Source organism: Panthera onca, chromosome B1 (assembly GCF_046562875.1).
Source record: "Panthera onca isolate mPanOnc1 chromosome B1, mPanOnc1 haplotype 2, whole genome shotgun sequence".
Taxonomy (NCBI): domain Eukaryota; kingdom Metazoa; phylum Chordata; class Mammalia; order Carnivora; family Felidae; genus Panthera; species Panthera onca.
Window position 1 is genome coordinate 175,875,282 of NC_138342.1, and position 20,560 is coordinate 175,895,841.

General features: G+C 38.6%; 1 long non-coding RNA gene across 2 annotated transcripts; it reads left to right on the forward strand.

The window, feature by feature from the left end:
- The first annotated feature begins 530 nt into the window (after window positions 1–530).
- Window positions 531–19,788, forward strand: LOC132693190 (uncharacterized). Of its 2 annotated transcripts, none has more exons than XR_014137557.1 (4): window positions 531–603; window positions 1,448–1,516; window positions 18,823–18,988; window positions 19,443–19,788. It is a non-coding gene; the product is annotated as an uncharacterized LOC132693190 (long non-coding RNA). The 2 variants fall into 2 exon arrangements; XR_009616639.2 differs by having other exon boundaries at window positions 19,569–19,788.
- Window positions 19,789–20,560: the final 772 nt, after the last annotated feature.

Sequence of the window (20,560 nt, forward strand, 5' to 3'; positions counted from 1 at the left end):
AGAGCAAGAGAAGGCTCTCTAGCCATCCAGTTGCAGAGCAAGTGAACTTTGGCCTAGCAAATTCAACAGTTCTCAAATGTGCATAGTCTACCAGGACACTGTGTGAAGATTGTAACAAGTACCAGTAGAACAATCACAGCAAAATCCCATAGAGTTTTATCAAGTAAGTATGCTTTTGATTAAAACTTTTGAGTAGCTACCAGACCTTGGGAGAGAATCAGTGCTTGACCACGGGACATCAAATTAATATGCGACTAGAGTGACCCCTCCTGAGTTAGGTATTAGCTAATCCCCTAAACCATAAAGAGTAGAGCGCCCAGTAGGATTCTATAATCAAAAGTAAGAAGCATAAATGGGATTGAATTCGAATAGATGTTAAGGCATAAAATGTAGGAGTTTGCTTTCCATTCCTAGTGTACTTACTCACACTGCTCTGCCATGTTGCCATTAACACACCCTTATGACCTCATAAGGAGGTCCCTATGTTAAGTTGATGAAGAAAAGTACTTTCCCCTGATTTACAGAGAGCTCTGAAATATATAAGTAAATCAGAATTTCCAGGACCATGTTACCATACTGGTCAAGATTGGAAGATGGTCTGAGGTATGAAAATTCCCAATTCATGGGAAATAGCTGATGGTTTGGCCAGATGGTAAGGGACCTGTAAGCAACTAGATGGGAAAAATTGATGTGAAAGGAGGTTTGGAGAGAAGTTAGTGGACACAGAGTGTGGATTATTTCTATCCCATGAAAATGCTAATCAAAAGACCCCTTCTGTGAAGGAGTCTCTCAAGGAAGAAGCCTAAGATAAAAATAGTTCCTATGAAAAGCTCAGTTAAGAAAACAAAGTATAGAAAGGACAAAAGTAAAGAAAATTGAGTATAAATGCTTGAAGTAGTTAAGATGGCAGAGAAGGAGGGGGATCCTGACTTCCCACATCCCTCAAACACAGTTGGATTGAGGTCAGATTACTTGGAACACCCAAGAAATCAATCTGTGGAGTGGCAGAAGGTTCTCCATAGTTGGAGGGAGACAGGTTGGCAGGAGTGAGGTGCATGGATGTGAGTTGGGGGGAGAAAAAAAACCAAGGACCCCTGGAGGGAAGTAAACTCCTTCCATGGAGAAACAAAAGGGAGAAAGAGCAGGGCGGGGGGGGGGGGGGGGGGGGGGTTGGGGGTTAAGATAGTGGGACACTGAGTTAGCACAGAGGGAAACCTCTCTGGACAACAAACTGGAGAGCAGTAAGTACTGGGTGTCCCAGTTTTTATGAACAGTGTGTGGAGGTCAAACTTGGGGATTCTGGAAATACCCAACTTTCTCCAGAGAAGCACGCTCCTGGGGAGGGGGAGGGAGAGCATAGTGTGGTGTAGCAATCTCCGGGATACACTAGGAGAGAACAATCCCCTTTCTGGAGTACTTTTGGAAGAGAGTTTATTGCCTCCCCAAGGACAAAAGACCCTGCAGGCACCACCTAAAGGCCTTCATCAACGGGGTGGAGAGGCTCTATCCAGAGGAGGTGAGTGGATCCACACCATGCAGGGTCTTTTAAGGGTGGGTTTTGAATCCCAGCCATGTAGCAAGTGGCAGGTCCTTTAAGATCTTAGATTTTAAATCCTAGCCATGTGCACCAACGAGACGGTGCAGGATAGTTGTGCCACAGGGTGAACTGACAGCGCTTGCTATTCTGCGAGGACTGCCTGAGCAGCTGGGGTTGAGATCCCCAGCCTGGGGATGAGAGATTGGAGTGATGCCATTATTCCCCCCACACCAGCAAAGTGAGACTCCAGAAAACAGCACAGTGGGCCCCAAGGGGGTAGGACATACTTACACCAAACCCTGCCCCTCTATCCCTGGCAACTGCTTATTTACTAGGGCAAGACTGCCTCTGAGCCTACACAGCCAGCCTCTTTCCCAGACCAGCACAGCCAGCACCACCCAGACACGAACAGACAACTTTTTCCTTTTTTTCCCCTTTCTTGTGGAATCAGGCTCATAGTTTCTGATTTGTTTTTTTGTCATTTCATTTTACCTTTTATCTTTTTTTCTTTCTGAATCAGGCTTTTTTATTCTTTTTTTTTTTTCTCTTCCTTGTTTTTCTTTATTCTCCTTTTTCCTTGGAATAAGTCTTATAGTTTTATGATTCTCTATTTGCTTTTCTTTTGTCCCCTTTCTGTCCCTCTTTTTATGAGATCAGAGTTCACCCCTTTTTCCTTTTTTCCAGTGTTACTTCAACAATCAAATCACAGCACAGCACACTTAGGTCCAAACACTTCACTACTGCAAGCAAGGAGGAGCTCTGCAAAAGACTGGCCAGTGGGAAAGAACAGCTAAAATGCAACAGGAAGGTTTAACAGCATATACCAGAAACACTTCTTGAAGTGCCAGGCCCTAGACAGTGGATGACCCCTTTTTAATACAGAAGTACTCTCAGATGCAGGACGCATAACAAGCTTTTAAAATATACAAAAGACAGAAACTGAGCCAAAATGACAAGACACAGCAATTCTCCCCAAAAGAAAGGTCAGGAATAAATCACAGCCAGGGACTTGCCCAAAACAGATATAAACAATATATCTGAACAAGAATTCAGAGTAACAGTCATAATACTACTACCTGAGCTTGAACAAAAAGCATAGAAGACACCAGAGATCAAAGAACTGGTCAGGATGAATTTTAAAATGTTGTAACTAAGATGCAAAATAAGCTAGATATAGTAACTGCAAGGACTGAAGAAGCAGAAGAGAGAAAAGGTGAAATAGAAAATTAAATTATGGGAAATAATGAAGCTGGAAAAAAGAGGGAAAGTAGATTACTAGATCACAAGGGGAGACTTAGAGAACTAAGTGACTCCATGAAACAAAACGGTATCTGTATCATAGGAGTCCCAGGTGAAGAGCAAGAAAAAAGGTCACAAGGTTTATTTGAAAAAATTATAGCTGAGAACCTCCCTAACCTGGGGGAAGGAAAGAATCATCCCAGTCCAAGAGGCACAAAGAACTCCCTTCAAAATCAACAAAAACAGGTCAACATGACAACATATCATAGTGAAACTTGCAGAATACAAAGATAAAGAGAATTCTGAAAGCAGCTAGGAACAAAAGGTCCTTAACCTACAAAGGTAGACACATAAGGTTAATAGCAGACCTGTCCATGGAAACTTGGCAGGCCAGAAGGGAGTGACAGGAAATATTCAATGTGCTAAATAGAAAATATGCAGCCAAGAATTCTTTATCCAGGGAGGCTGTCATCAGAACAGGAGAGATTAAGACTTTCCCAGACAAACAAAAACTAAAGGAGTTTGTGACCACTAATCAGACCCTGCAAGAAATTTTAATGGGGGGGGGGGGGGGACCCTTTGAGTATAAAGCAGCAAAGACTACAAAGGACCAGAGAACATCACCAGAAATTCCAACTCTACAGGTAACACAATGTCACTAAATTCTCATGTTTCAAAAATCACACTGAATGTAAATGGACTACATGTTCCAATCAAAAGACACAGGATAACAGAATGGATTTTAAAAAAGAACAAAAACAAAAACCACAACAAGATCCATCTATTTGCTGCCTACAGGAGATTCATTGAAAGTGAGGGGATGGAGAACCATCTATCATGCTAATAGAGGTCAAAAGAAAGCCAGAGTGCCCATACCTATATCAGACAAGCTAGATTTTAAAACAAAGACCATAACAAAAGACAAAGCAGGACATTATATCATAATTAAAGAGTCTATCCATCAAGAAGATCTAACAATTAAAAATATTTATGCCCCCAACCAAGATGCATATAAATCAATCACAAATTCATTGATAATAATACCATTATAGTAGGAGACTTTAATACTCCACTTACAACAATGGACAGATCACCTAAACAGAAAATCAACAAGGAAACAATGGCTTTGAATGACACACTGGACCAGATGGACTTAAAAGATATAGTCAGAACATTTCATCCTAAAGCAGAATACAGATCCTTCAAGTTCACATGGAACATTCTCCAGAATAAATCACATATGGGACCACAAATCAGCCTTCCACAGGCATAAAACGATCAAGATCATAGCATGCATATTTTCAGATTACAACACTATGAAACTTGAAATCAACCACAAGAAAAAATTTGGAAAGCCCTCAAAGATGGAGGTTAAAGAACCTATTACTGAAAAATGAATGGGTTAACAAGGAAATTAAAGAAGAAATTAAAAATAAAAAAAGAAAGAAAACATGAAAGCCAACAAAATGAAAACCAGACAGTCTAAACCCTTTGGGATACAAGGCTATCTCTGGGATTCAGGCCTATCTCAAGAAGCAAAAAAGGTTCCATATACACATGTAACCTTACAACCTAAAGGAGCTAGAAACGGAGTCACATATCAAGCCCAAAACCAGCAGAAAAGGGAAATAAAGATTAGAGTAGTACAGGGCACCTGGGTGGCTCAGTTGGTTAAGTCTCCAACTTCGGCTCAGGTCATGATCTCACGGTTTGTGGGTTCAAGCCCCACTTCGGGCTCTGTGCTGACAGCTCAGAGCCTTGAGCCTGTTTCAGATTCTGTGTCTCCCTCTCTCTCTGCCCCTCCCCCACTCGCTGTCTAAAAATAAACAAATGAGAAGTAAATGATAAACAAATCAAAAAAACAAAAGCCAAAAACAGTAAAACAGATAAATGAAACTAAAAGCTGGTTTTGTGAAAGAATAATCAAAATTGATAAACCCCTGGCCAGACTTCTCAAAAAGAGAGAGGACCCAAATAGATAAAATCATTAATGAAAGATCACAACCAACACCACAGAAATACAATTATTAGACAATACTATGAAACAGTATATGTCAACAAACTGGACAATCTGGAAGAAATGGACAAATTCCTAGATACACACTACCAAAACACAAACAGGAATAGAAACTTTGAGTAGACCCATAACCAGCAAAGAAATTGAATCAGTTATCAAAAATCTAACAAATAAGAGCCCTGGGCCAGATGGCTTCCCAGGGGAATTCTACCAGACCTTTAAAGCACAGTTAATACCTATTCTTCTGAAGCTGTTCCAAAAATGAGAATTGGAAGGAAAGCTTCTAAACTTACTCTATGAGGCATTACCTTGATTCCAAAACCAGATGAAGACCCCCCTAAAAAGGAGAGTTACAGAACAATATTCCGGATGAACCTGGATGCAAAAATTCTCAACAATATACTAGCAAATCAAATTCAACAATACACTAAAAGAATTATTCACCATGATCAAGTAGGATTTATTCCTGGGCTGCATGGCTGGTTCAACATTTGCAAAATCAATGTGATATACCATATTAATAAAAGAAAGGATAAGAACCATATGATCCTGTCAATATAGACGAAGAAAAAGCATTGGACAAAATAGAGCACTCTTTCTTGATAAAAACCCTTAAGAAAGTAGGGGTAGAAGGAACATATCTCAACATCATAAAAGCCATATATGAAAGGCTCGCAGCTAATGTCATCCTCAATGGGAAAAAACTAAGAGCTCTCCCCCAAAGGTCAGAAACAGGAGAGGGATGTCCACTGTCACCACTACTGTCCAACATAGTACTGGAAATCCTAGCCTCAGCAATCAGACAACAAAAAGAGATAAAAGGCAAACAAATTGGCAAGGAAGAAGTCAAACTTCCACTCTTCATAGATGACCTGATACTCTACATTAAAAAAAAAAAAACCCCAACCCTAAAGAGTCCACCAAAAAACTGCTAGAACTAATACATGAGTTCAGCAAAGTTGCAGGATATAAAAATGAATGCACAGAAATTGGTTGCATTACTATACACCAATAATGAAGCAGTAGAAAGAGAAATCAAGGAATTGATCCCATTTACAGTAGTACCAAAAACCGTAAGATAACCTAGGAGTAAACCTAACCAAGGAGAGAAAAGAGATGTATGCTGAAAACTATAGAAAGCTTATGAAAGACATTGAAGAAGACACAACAAAATGGAAAAACATTCCATGCTCATGGATTGCAAGAATAAATATTGTTAAAATGCCAATACTACCCAAAGCAATCTATACATTCAATGCAATCCCTACCAAAATAACACCAGCATTCTTCACAGAGCTAGAATAAACAATCCTAAAATTTTTATGAAACCAGGAAAGACCCTGAATATTCAAAGAAATGCTGAAAAAGAAAACCAAGCTGGAGCTGGAATCACAATTCCAGACTTCAAGCTGTATTACAAAGTTTTAATCATCAAGACAGTATGGTATTGGCACAAAAACAGACATACGTCAATGGAAGAGAATAGAGAACCCAGAATGGGACCCACAAATGTATAGCCAACTAATCTTGGAGGAAGCAGAAAAAACATCCAGTGGAAAAAAGACAGTCTTTTCAGCAAATGGTGTTGGGAAAATAGAGTGACATGCAGAATGAAACTGGACTACTTTCTTATACCATAAACAAAATAAACTCAAAGTGGATGAAGAGCTAAATGTGAGGAAACCATGAAAATCCTAGAGGAGAAAACAAGCAGCAACCTGTGACCTCAGCTGTGGCAACTTCTTACCTGACCTGTCTCTGGAGGCAAAGGAAATAAAAGCAAAAATGAACTATTGGGACCTCATCAAGATGAAAAGCTTCTGCACGGTGAGGGAAACAATCAGCAAAACTACAATGCAACTAACAGAATAGGAGAAGATATTTGCAAATGACATTGGATAAAGAGTTAGTATCCAAAATCTATAAAGAACTTCTCAAAATTAACACCCAGAAAAACAAATAATACAGTGAAGAAATGGGCAGAAGATATGAATAGACACTTTTCCAAAGACATCCAGATGGCTAACAGACACATGAAAAAACGCTCAACATCACTCATCATCAGGGAGATACAAATCTCACACCTGTCAGAATAGCTAAAATTAATAACTCAGGAAACAACAGATGCTGGTGAGGATGCAGAGAGAGGAACTTTTACACTGCTGGTGGGAATGCAAGCTGGTTCAGCCACTCTGGAAAAAGTATGGAGGTTCCTCAAAAAATTCAAAATAGACCTACCCTATGACCCAGCAATTGCCTCCTACGTATTTATCCGAAGGATACAAAAATGCTGATTCAAAGAGGCACAAGCACCCCAATGTTTACAGCAGTGTTATCAACAGTAGCAAAATTATGGAAATACCCCCAAATGTCCATCAACTGATGAACAGATTAAGAAGTGGTATATATCTACACAATGGAATACTACTCGGAGATCAAAAGAATGAAATCTTGTCATTTGCAAGGATGTGGATGGAACTAGTGTATTATGCTAAGCAAAATAAGTTGGGCAGAGAAAGACTAATACTGTATGATTCCATTCATGTGGAATTTAAGAAACACAACAGGTGAACATAGGGGGAGGGAAGGAAAATAAAGACAAAAAACAGAGAGAGGCAAACCATTACAGACTCTTAAATACAAAGAACACACAAAAATGGGTGGAGGATGGGCTAAATGGGTGATGGCCATTAAGGAGGGCACTTGTTGGGACAAGCACTGGGTGTTATATGTAAGTGATGAATTACTGGGTTCTACTCCTAAAACCAATACTACACTGTATGTTAACTAACTTGAATTTTAAAAAATGATTTAAAAAAAAAGAAAATTGAGGGGCACCTGTGTGGCTCTGTTGAGTTAAATGTCTCTTGTGTTTGGCTCAGGTCATGGTCTCAAGGTTTGTGGGTTCAAGCCCCACATTGGGCTCTGCACTGACAGTGAAGAGCCTGCTTAGAATTCTCTCTATATATACACCCCTCCGCTACTCTAAATAAATAAAACAACAAGCATTTTTTAAAAAGAAAATTGAATATAAATGCCTTAAAAAAAAGTTTGGGGAAGACCATGATAAAAGAGACAAAAATCACTACTGTGTACACTGTATATATTGTATACTATATAGTATATATATATACACACACACACACACACACACACACACACACACACACACACACAAATAACAGCAACTATAAATACAGTTAATTACCTGCTGTCCATTAAACCAGACCCTCTCCATTTTAAATTCTCTGGAGTTTAAGTCTGGCTTTTTGGGTGAGGCAGGGGATAGGGAGTGTGGAGGCAGACCATAGGACATAGAAGATTCAGGTAGCCTTATCACCCTGTTTTTGGTCCCATGACTCAACCTAATCCTCCATGGTACCTCTTGCTATTAAATCCTGAACAGGTCTAAATTCCCATCAGCAGCACTTGGTTTCCATCTTCTGTTTTCCTTCCAGTCTTTCAAGAATTTATTGACATCTCCAAACCATTGTTGCCTCTTCTCCCATTCTCTAAAATGGTATGGTTATAGTTACTTTACTATCAATTTAGTGGGAATTGGGAAGGACAGAAAGATAAATTAAGGTCTCTTCAATCCATCATTTAACATCACTCTGTTCTTACCCTTTTGATCACCTCCTTCTACCAAAGGTACCTTTTCTTCTATATAGTTCTTTCTCAGCTACCCATATTCCTGCTTGTTCCCCTTCTAGCCCATGGAGCCAACGCCCCACCTCCATTCTTCTATCATCCCACCCATCTTGATCTCCTATTAACCTTTTCCTGTGGGAAACATCCTGGACATCAGACTCAGAAAAAGAATAGACTAGACAAAGGAAAGCTGAGTGTATTGTGAATTTGGTGGTGGTTCTCTGAGAAGATATCTGATTCCTTTCCTTTACAGGAGGTGGCTTCTCAAAGCCCTAGGGACAAAGTCTGCTTTGGCTGCCATCCCATCCTTTCTACAGGGCTCCAGGTCACAATCAGTTCCACTCGGCTTATCATTCCTGGAATGGTGAAGTCTCCATGATAACCATTTTCAGGGGTTCTTACTTCTTTTCCTGGTTTAGGCCTTTAATAGAGTATTGAAGTCTGCAAACTTTTCTGTTATTCTAAAATTTTTTGTTCCTTTGGCACATTATACTAATCTCATTATATATCAAATTTGAATTTCTAAAAGTTTTTTGGCAAATGTATACTACACATGTATACTATAGATAAAACCATATCCATGCTGACTCTCACATTTATTTTAAAGTTCTGGCTTCAAGATGTGTATATATAACCGTCTATTCCACATTTCAACTTGATTGCCCAATAGGTGTCTCTCAAATTGACCCAAACCGAAGCACCCAGTTTCAGCACACTTCCTCCAATCTGTTCCTCTCATCATCTTCCTATCTTCCTATCTGAGTAAACTGCAACCTCGTCTTTCAAGTTTCCCAAGCCAAATATCTCGGAGTTGAATGAATAAAAAAAATGTAATTTTGGGGCGCCTGGGTGGCTCGCTCGGTTGAGTGTCCGACTTCAGCTCAGGTCATGATCTCACGGACCGTGAGTTCGAGCCCCGCGTCAGGCTCTGGGCTGACGGCTCAGAGCCTGGAGCCTGCTTCCAATTCTGTGTCTCCCTCTCTGTCTGCCCCTCCCCCGTTCATGCTCGGTCTCTGTCTCAAAAATAAACGTTAAAAAAAAAAAATTAAAAAAAAATGTAATTTATATATTCTCTCTCTCTCACACACACACGAATAATATTCAGCCATAAGGAAAAATACCCTGCTATTTCTGATAGCATAATGCCCTCAAGGTCCATCCATGTTAAGTGAAATAAGTCAGACAGAGAAAGATGTATACCATACAATCTCACTTACACGCGGAATCTAAAAAAAAAAAAAAAATCAAACTCATAGAAACAGAAATGAGATTGATGGTTTCCAGAAGTCCAGAGAGTTGGGGGAACTGGGTGAGAGTGGTCAAACAGTACAAACTTCCAGTTACAAGATGAATAATTTATGGAGGTGTAATGTACAATATGATGACTATGGTTTATAATACTGTATTATGTATTTGAAAGTTGGTAAGAAAGTCAATCTTAAAAGTTCTCATCACAAACAAAAGAATACTTGTAACTATATGAGGTAATGGCTGTTAACCAAACTTGTGGTATTTCACAATATATACAAATATCAAAACACATCATATACCTTAAACTTGTAAGTACCTGACAAGATTGAACACCCATTCGTGATTTAAAAAAAAAAAAATTCAACAAAATAGGTTTAGAGGAAAAGTACCTCAAGATAATAAAGGCCATATATGAAAAATCCATAGCTAGCATCACCTTCAATGGGAAAAACTGAAAGATTTCCCTCTAATATCAGGAACAAGACAAGGATGTCCATTCTCACCACTTTTTATTCAACATGGAACTAGAAGTGCTAGCCACAGCAATCAGACAAGAAAAAAATAAGTATCCATGGTGGTAAAAAAAAAAAAAAAAAAAAAAAAAAAAGAGTTAAATGGTAACTATTCAAAGAGGACACGATAGTATGTATGAACAATCATCAAGATTCCACAAAAAAACTACTAGGCTTAATTTTAAAAATTCAGTAAAGTGGCAGGACACAAAAATTATATCCAGAACTAACATTTCTATACACTAACAAGGAAATCTCAGAAATTTTAAAAACACCATTTACAATTGTACCACAAAGACAAAAATATCTAGGAAAAAACAAAGAGGTCAAAGACTTTTATCCTGAAAACTTTAAAATACTGATGAAAGGGGCACATGGGTGGCTCAGTCGGTTGGGCGTCTGACTTCAGCTCAGGTCATGATCTCATGGCTAGTGAGTTCAAGCCCCACGTCGGGCTGTGGTGGGGTCTGTGCTGACAGCTCAGAGCCTGGAGACAGCGTCGGATTCTGTGTCTTCCTCTCTCCCTTCCTCTCCCCGACTCATGCTCTCTTTCTCTCTTGAAATAAAGTTCAAAAAAAAATACTGATGAAAGAAATTGAAGAGGACACCAATGGAAAGATAGTCTGTGTTCATGCATTGGAAGAATATGATCAAATGTCCATATTACTCAAAGCTACCTATAGATTCAATGCAATCCCTATCAAAATAGCAGCAGCATGTTTTGCAAAACTAGAATAAATAGTACTAAAACTTGTATGGAACCACAGAAGACCCTGAATAGCCAAAACAATCCTGAGAAAGAATAAAGATGGAGGTATCACAATTGCAGATTTCAAGATATACTACAAAGCTGTAGGAAGCAGAACAGTATGGTACTGGTACAAAAATAGGCACATAGTTCAGTAGAACAGGATAAAGACCTCAGAAATAAACACATATTTATATGGTCAATCTAGGACAAAGGAGGCAAGAATATACAATGGGGAAAAGATGGTCTTTTCAATAAATTGTGCTGGGAAAACTGGATGGATCCATCTGAAAAAATGAAACTGGACTACCTTCTAACACCATACACACACATACTGAAAATGGATTAAAGACCTAAACGTGAGACCTGAAACCTAAAAATCCTCAAAGATAACATAGGCACTATTTTCTCTTACATCAGCCATAGCAACATATTTCTAGATACAACTCCTAAGGCAAGGGAAACAAAAGCAAAAATAAACTATTGGGACTACATCAAAATAAACTGCTTTTGCACAGCAAAGTAACCCACCCAAAAAAATAAAAGACAACCTGATGAATGGAAGATATTTGAAAATGATATACCCAATAAGGGTTTAATATCCAAAATATATGAAGAAATCATACAAGGGCACCTCAGTGGCTTAGTCAGTTAAGCATCCGACTTTGGCTCAGGTCATGATCTCAAAGTTGGTGAGTTTGAGCCCCACATTGGGCCCTCTGCTGTCAGCACTGAGTCCGTTTCAGATCCTCTGTCTCCCTCTCTCTCTGCACCTCCCCAACTCATGCACTCTCTCTTAAAAATAAATAAACCTTTTTTTTTAAAAAAAGCATATAACTCAACACCAAAAAAACAAACAATCCAATTTTAAAACAGGCAGAAGACCTAAGTAGACATTTTTCCAAAGACATACAGATGGATAAGAGACACATTAAAAGATGCTCAACATCACTAATCATCAGGGAAATGCAAATCAAAACCACAATGAGATATCACCCTACACCTGTTAGAATGGCTAAAATCAAGAAGAAGAGAAACAAGTGTTAACAAGGAGATGAAGAAAACAGACTTCCGTACACTGTTGGTGGGAGTTTAATTGGTACAACCACTGTGGAAAACAGTATGGAGGTTCCTCAAAAAATTAAAAATAAAAATACCATAAGATGCAATAATTCCACTATTTGTTATTTACCCAGGGAAAACTAAAACACTAACTCAAAAAGGTGCATTCACCCTTATGTTTATTGCAGCAGCATTATATACAGTAACCAAAACACAGAAGTAATTTAAATGTTCATCAATAGACAAATGGATAGGACACCTGGGTGGCTCAGTCAGTTATAAACATTAGACATGATTAAGGCTCAGGTCACAATCTCACAATTTAGGAGGTCCAGACCCATATCAGGCTCCATACTGTGAGCACAGATTTCTTTGGATTCTCTCTCTCCTCTCTGCCCTCCCCTGCTTATGCACACACTCTCACTCTCTCTCTCTCTCTCAAAATAAATAAACTTAAAAAAAAATAGGCAAATGGGTAAAGAAATTGTGGTTTATAAACAACGGAATATTACACAGCTATAAAAAAGGATGATTGTGCCACTTGAAACAACTTTGATGGACCTAGGGAACATTATGCTAAGTGAAATAAGTCAGACTGAGAAAAACAAATACCATAGGATTCTACTCACAAATGGAATATAAAAAATGAATAAACAAACAAAAGGCAGGGGCACCTGGGTGGCTGAGTCGGTTAAGCATCTGACTTCATCTCAAGATATCACAGTCCAGGAGTTCGAGCCCCATGTCGGGCTCTGTGCTGACGGCTCAGAGCCTGGAACCTGCTTTGGATTCTGTGTCTCCCTGTCTCTCTCCCCTTCCCCCCACTCACACACTCTGTCTCTCTCTCTCAAAAATAAACAAACATTAAAAAAAAAAAAAAAAAGGCAGAATCAGAACTACAGAGAACAGACTGATGGTTGCCAGAGGGGAAGGAGTTGAGAGTTTGGGCAAAATGGGTGAAGGGGAAAGGGAGATACGGTCTTCCCAGTTATGGAATAAGTCACGAGAATAAAAAGTAGAGCATAAGGAAAACAGTCAATGGTATTTTAATAGCAACGTAATGAGACAGACAGTAACTATACTTGTGGTGAACATAGGATATATAAACTTGTCAAATTACTAAGTCTTACACCAGCAACTAACGTAACATTGCACGTCAACTATACTCAATAAAACTAAAGTGATGCCTGGTACAGAGAAATCATTCAATGAATACTTATTGAATAAATGCATAAACATACTAGTATATGCATAAAATTTTTTCTGATAGGATGGAGAAAAGGCTAAGTGGTAACCTTTAGAGAGACGGTGCGTGAAATGGGAAGGGATATTTTGTTTCTATTCCACACCTTCATATATTATTATTTGAATTATCCCATTATGTACATATGTTGAATCTATTGCTTTTCACAAGCTATCTGCTGTTTTTTATAATTTTGTGTCCCAGAAATAAGTGATTTTTAAGTAATGAAATGTATATCTGCAATGAGACCTTTCCTCCCAACTTAAGGGACACATCTTTTCCACACATCAATGAAGTTAAATACCCACCCTACTGCCCTATTGCCCACCAGTCTTCTCCCCGGAGGAGTATACCCTACCTCAGCATGGCCCATTCTAAAGCCCATGCAAGGATTTGTAGTGATTATAAGAAAAGAGAGGAGTGTCATTACTAGTGAGCATCATTCCCATCAACTTGGGGATAACCCTAGCCTAAAAATATTTCCGAGTCCACTTTCTGTTCACCAAGCATAAAATTTAGCTCAAGAGTTATACCTTCCTTACTGTATGGACTCGTATATATCAACTTCGCTTTCAGGCCAGCCTTCTTTCCCTGGGATCCTTGATCTCCCAAGTGCTGAGAGGCAGCACAAGGCAGGTGCACCCACTTGCACTTACCACTCTTCCTTCTATCCCATCCACTTCCTCAGCTCAGGCCATCTCTTCTCACCTCCACACCCCACTTCAATTCTTAAAGCCCTCTCCATTTAAACCATGCCTCCAGAAATTGGTTTTTATTGCTGCTATTTTGGGGTTTAAGATAAAAAGCCCCTTAAATCTACAATGGAGTCATAGAACCCCAGACCTCCAAACAGAAAGCTCCAGATATTCCCATGCTATAGATACCTGATGAGTTTATAGCTTAAAAAAAAAAAATTTTTTTAAAGCTTATTTTTCAATCAAGTACCCATGGTCTATACAGAAAGAAGAATTTTTGTAATTCATTCCTAATCCAACTATCAAAAGATTGCCAGAGCTAAAGTTCTGATGCATTTCCATGATTGTATCACTGAAATTATCTAATGTATTTAAATATGCATATTAATTTATTCACATTTCATTGTAACACAAGCAATAAAACTTCTTTATAAGCATAATTTAAATGGCCAATCATCTCACGATATGGACGCAAAACAATTTACCTTAGTTATTTCCCATTCATTGGATCTTAAAATTGTTTCACTGGATGCACATAATTCTTCTGCACTTTGGATCATTTCCTTAGGAAAGATTCTGAGAACTTGAGGTGCCAAGTTACACAATATTAGTTTGGGGGCTTTCCATATATATAATCTAATATAGGAAGTTAATTACAAATTTATACTCAGAGCAAGTGTGCTCAAGCATTAGACATTTGCTGTTTGATAACTAGAGTTGAACAATGCCAGAGTTAGGGGTACCAACCCTCCATGCAGTCGAAAATCTATGCATAACTTTTTATTCTGTAAAAAAAAATAAATAAATAATAATAATAATAATAATAATAATAATGTTAATGACACTGGCACCTGGGTGGCTCAGTCGGGTAAGCGTTCAACTTCAGCTTATGTCATGATCTCACGGTTTGTGAGTTCGAGCCCCACGTTGGGCTCTGTGCTGAAAGCTCAGAGCCTAGAGCCTGCTTCGGGATTCTGTGTCTCCCTCTCCCTCTGCCCCTCCCCAGCTTTCCCTCTCCTTCTCCCTCTCCCTCTGCCCCTCCCCAGCTTTCCCTCTCCTTCTCCCTCTCCCTCTGCCCCTCCCCAGCTTTCCCTCTCCTTCTCCCTCTCCCTCTGCCCCTCCCCAGCTTTCCCTCTCCTTCTCCCTCTCCCTCTGCCCCTCCCCAGCTTTCCCTCTCCTTTTCCCTCTCCCTCTGCCCCTCCCCAGCTTTCCCTCTCCTTCTCCCTCTCCCTCTGCCCCTCCCCCAGCTTTCCCTCTCCCTCTCCCTCTGCCCCTCCCCAGCTTTCCCTCTCCCTCTCCCACTGTAAGAAAACATTAAAAAAAAAAAAAAAAGTAATGACTAACAGCCTACTGTTGACCATAATACTGATAACAACTGATTAACACCTATTTTGTGTATATATTATATACTATAGTTTTACAATAAAGTAAAAGAAGAGAAAATGGTAAGGAAATCATGAGAAAAATACATTGACAGTACTGTGCTGTATTTATCCAAAAAAAAATCCACATGTAAGTGGACCCTCACAGCTCAAACCCATGTTGTTCAAGAGTTGACTGTGTACACATAAAACAGTACCTCATTCTTTTTGTATTAATTTCATTCTTTTTGAAATTAAAGGGTTTTTTTAATATTTTTTTTTAAGGTTTATTTATTTTTGAGACAGAGCATGAATGGGGGAAGGGCAGAGAGAGGGAGACACAGAATCAAGAAGCAGGCTCCAGGCTCTGAGCCATCAGCCCAGAACCCCATGCGGGGCTCGAACTCACGGACAGTGAGATCGTAACCTGAGCTGAAGTCGGATGCTTAACCGACTGACCCACCCAGGCGCCCTAAAGGGTTTTTGGTTTTTTTTTTTAATGTTTCTTAGAAAAGTTTCTTTTCCTCCTTTTCTAAGTTTTGGTCTTAATATAGATCTCTGTATGCCAAATATAATATTACCTTAGGTTTTTTTGTTAAAAATGCTTTCCCGATGTGTTGCATGCCTTTTACTGTGTATTGTTTTGTTTTATATTTTTAAGTAGAGAAAATTTGGGCTTTTTAAGATCATTTTTATGTGAGAAGTCAAGTCTATTAGTCTTCTCTTTCATTGCCTCTAGGCTAACAAATCCTTTCCCATCCCTGGATCAGATAACATTCATCTATATTTCTATCATTTTCATGTTTTGTTGACATTTAGTGTTTTAATCCATCAGAAAATAGATGATCATTTAGTAACAGAAAACTTGAAAACATTTTCTAATTTTAGATGTAATTAATAATCCTACCCTTTATTATTGATTTGTTTTGCCTCCTTTTCAGGCATTAAATCTTATTTGCATCAAGTTATTTTTCTAAATTATCTATTGATTCATTTATCTACCAGTACCATGCAGATCTAACTGCTATAGTTTTATAAGAGATGCTAACATTTTCAGTAGAATCCAGGGAAGGTTGCTTCTGCCTCATTATATTTTTTTTTTTCAGCATTTTTTAGTGCTGTTCTTCTCATATGTATGTTCTTTCACATGATGTTAAAAAGATATTTTGGCAATTTTCAAGGAAAAAATATCCTGTCAGAATTTTTATTACATTAAAACTGAAATTTGGAAAGAATTGACATTTTCACATAAATCCTGCTTCCCTTCAAGAACATTTTATATCTACATTGTCACAATTCTATTATATCTCAGTTGAGTTTTATAATTTACTCCATAGAGATTCCCACATTTCATTTTATTGTTATTCATAGACTTTTTCTCCCTTTTATTACTATTGTGAACAGAATCTTTTTCTCACTGTTACTGCTAACTGGTTATTGCCTTAGAGATTAGCCACAATAATATTAACCCAGAAAACGTTTAAAGCAAGTATTACCAAGTGCTCTTTTCAACAAAAGAGAAAAATTTCTATAAAGTATTCATAATGCATCTAACTTTAAGAATGGAAAAATATCTCATGGATTGGAAGAATATCATTAAAATGTGTATACTACCCAAAGTAATCTACACATTAAATGCCATCCCTAATCAAAATAACACCAGCATTCTTCACAGGGCTAGAACAATCCTAAAATTTGTATGGAACCATAAAAGACCCTTAAGAGCCAAAGTAACGTTGAAAAAGAAAACCAAAGCTGGAAGTATCACAATTCCAGAATTCAAGCTGTATTACAAAGTTTTAATCATCAAGACAGCAAAGTGGCACAAAAACAGACACATAGACCAATGGAACAGAATAGAGAACCCAGAAATGGACCCACAAATGTATGGCCAACTAATCTTTGACAAAAGGAGGAAAGAATATCCAATGGAATAAAGACAGTCTCTTCAGAAAATGGCGTTGGAAAAACTGGAGAGCAGCAAACAGAAGAATGAAATTGGACCACTTTCTTACCCCATACAGAAAAGGAAACTCAAAATGGATGAAAGACCTAATTGTGAGACAGGAAACCACCAAAATCCTACAGGAGAAAACAGGCAGCAACCTCTTTGACCTCAGCCACAGGAACTTCTTACTAGATGTGTCTCCAGAAGCAAGGGAAACAAAAGCAAAGATGAACTACTGGAACCTCATCAAGATAAAAGGCTTCTGTACTGCAAAGGAAACAATCAACAAAACTACAAGGCAATGGATGGAATGGGAGAAGATATTTGCTAACAACATATCAGATAAAGGGTTAGTATCCAAAATCTCTAAAGAACTTATCAAACTCAACACCTAAAAAAACAAATGATCCAGTGAAGATATGGGCAGAAGACATTAATACACACTTTTCCAAAGACAACATTCAGATGGCGAACAGACACATGAAAAGATGCTCAATATCACTCATCATCAGGGAAATACAAATCAAAACCACAGTGAGAGACCACCTCACATCTGTCAATGGCTAAAATTAGCAACTCAGGAAACAACAGATGTTGGCAAGGATGCAGAGAAAAGAGAACCCTTTTGCACCGTTGGTGGGAAAGCAAACTGGTGCAGCTACTCTGGAAAACAGTAAGGAGGTTCCTCAAAAAATTAAAAATAGACCTACCCTACGACCAACAATTGCACTCCTAGGTATTTATCCAAAGGATACAAAAATGCTGATTCAAAAGGGAACATGCACCCCAATGTTTACAGCAGTACTGTAAACAATAGCCAAAGTATGGAAAAAGCCCACATGTCTCAACTGATGAATGGATACAGAAAAAATGGTATGTAATGTATATATATTATATATAATACACACACACAATGGAATATTACTCAGTGATCAAAAAGAATGAAATCTTGCCATTTGCAACATGGATGAAACTAGTATCAGTGCTAAGTGAAGTAAGTCAATTAAAGAAAGACAAATACCATATGATTTCTATTCATATGTGTAACTTAAACACAACATAGATGAACACAGGGGAAGGGAAGGAAAAATAAGATAAAAAACAGAAGGAGGTAAACCATAAGAGACTCAACTACAGAGAACAGACTGTTGGTGGAGGGGAGGTGGGTGGGGGCATGGGCTAAATGGGTGATGGGTATTAAGAGTGCACTTTTGAGATGAACACTGGGTTTTACGTGTGATGAATCACTAAATTCTACTCCTGCCACCAAAGAAATTAAAAAAAAAAAAAAAAAGGTCTTGCTGATGAACCCTCTAAAATAAACTGTGCATACTCCTATGTAATTAAATAAGTTGATTTGCTCAATTGCTTAGGCCATAATTTTTATATATAGGGTAATAATTACTAAACTGTTAGCAAAAATTGTTTCAGAGCAATTATTCTAACAATTAGGTATCAGAGCCAGTTTTCTACTGAGATTTCTCCTAGTCTATAAAAATGAAAGCATGAGAAAGCATGAGATCTGTATAAAGGAGATTGCTTCATTTTCTCTTCTCAGTAACAGGGTGAAATGGAGAGAAAGGGATATGGGTCCACATCATTTGAAAATGCTGTAAAGTCTCTAAGACACATATGCCCTAAAGAAAAAAATACCAGAATGTGTCTTCATTTTAATTCTACAACAATGAGTTTCTTCAGACTGTCATGAGCATCAATGGTTGCAGGTGAGAAAACTTCAACTCAATCCAGCTCTAGACCAAACGGACTCACTGACTCACACGATTAGAAAGTCCAAGAGTAGACAAGGCATACTCCTGTTTCTTTCCTCCACAGCCCTCCTCTTCCTCCACTTTATTCTTCCTTTTGGTTCTGCTTTTCTACGCTTCTCTTTGCATATTGACTTCATTCCCCAGTGTCAACAAATAGTGTTTATCTCCACCCCTGGAACTCATGTGCCTTCCCATGTACTTGCTACCCATTTCCCATTCTGCCTAATAAACTTATTAACATAAGGAACCGATGTGAAGTTCTGCATGGTGTCCAGATAGTCTAAGTCCCTTCATACTGTATTATAACAGATGGAAGGAGAGTTAGCACAGTCCTGTGGCAAGATCACAAATATATACTGTTATCTAGTCCACATGAATGAAAACTGATTCTGATCCTTTTCTTGATAAGGATGAAAAGACATTCACCATATTGATGGCTGCATACATAGTTCTGAGGCTGTGTTAATCTGCTCTAGCAAGAAGTATGTCTGGCAAAGCCACCACAACTGATGCTAATACTTGATTGTATCTGCAGTAGTCCATGATCATCTGCCAGAAACCATTTCATTGTCAAGACTGGTGAACTAGGGGCGCCTGGGTGGCTCTGTCAGTTGAGCGTCCGACTTCAGCTCAGGTCACAATCTCGCGGTCCGTGAGTTCAAGCCCCGCGTCGGGCTCTGGGCTGATGGCTCAGAGCCTGGAGACTGCTTCTGATTCTGTGTCTCCCTCTCTCTCTGCCCCTCCCCCGTTCATGCGGTCTCAAAAATCAATAAATGTTTAAAAAAATTTAATTAAAAAAAAAGACTGGTGAACTAAATGAGGATTTGATGAAGACCATTTCTGCCTTTTTTAAGTTTGGAGAAAGGCATTAATATCAGAAACAACTCTAGGTTGTAATATTGTGTTTTTATTTACTCTCTTGGCCAAGACGTAGGACAGCTTTTCAGGCTTCCCCCACATGACAGCTCTTAACCACAGGCCAAGAAACAACAGGAGAGTGCTACCAACTTCCAAGTATGTCCATTCCAATAAAACCTTTCTAATTTTCAAATGTAAACATTTAAAGCTAAAACATTCCCTCTATACATGACATCAGCTGCATCTTCCAATGTGTTGTATTTTCGTTTTTAATTAGTTTGAAATATTTCCTAGGGTTTTTCTGGGGTTTCCCCAGTATTGGGTTACCTGAGTAAATAGCCATCATCCCTTTGAAAGAGAATGGAGAAATTCCTTAACGTTTACACTTGTCATAGCACTTCAACATTTTCCCTCAGGGGAATCACCTTCTTCAGGCAATGGCTTCTGTGTCTGAGACTTGACTCAGTCCAAAAATTGGGTAAGGATAGTGACATTTTATTTGGTTAATTGGGATCAGCCTCTTGATCATCCATCCCTAATTTCTCTTAATAGTATCAAGTCTGTAATGCTCTTGTTAATCGTCATCTACTTGGACCCCAGTAACACTGTGTGCTAGAAACCATCTCCATAGCTCTCTTAAGTTCAGGCCCACCTCACTACCACTCCAAC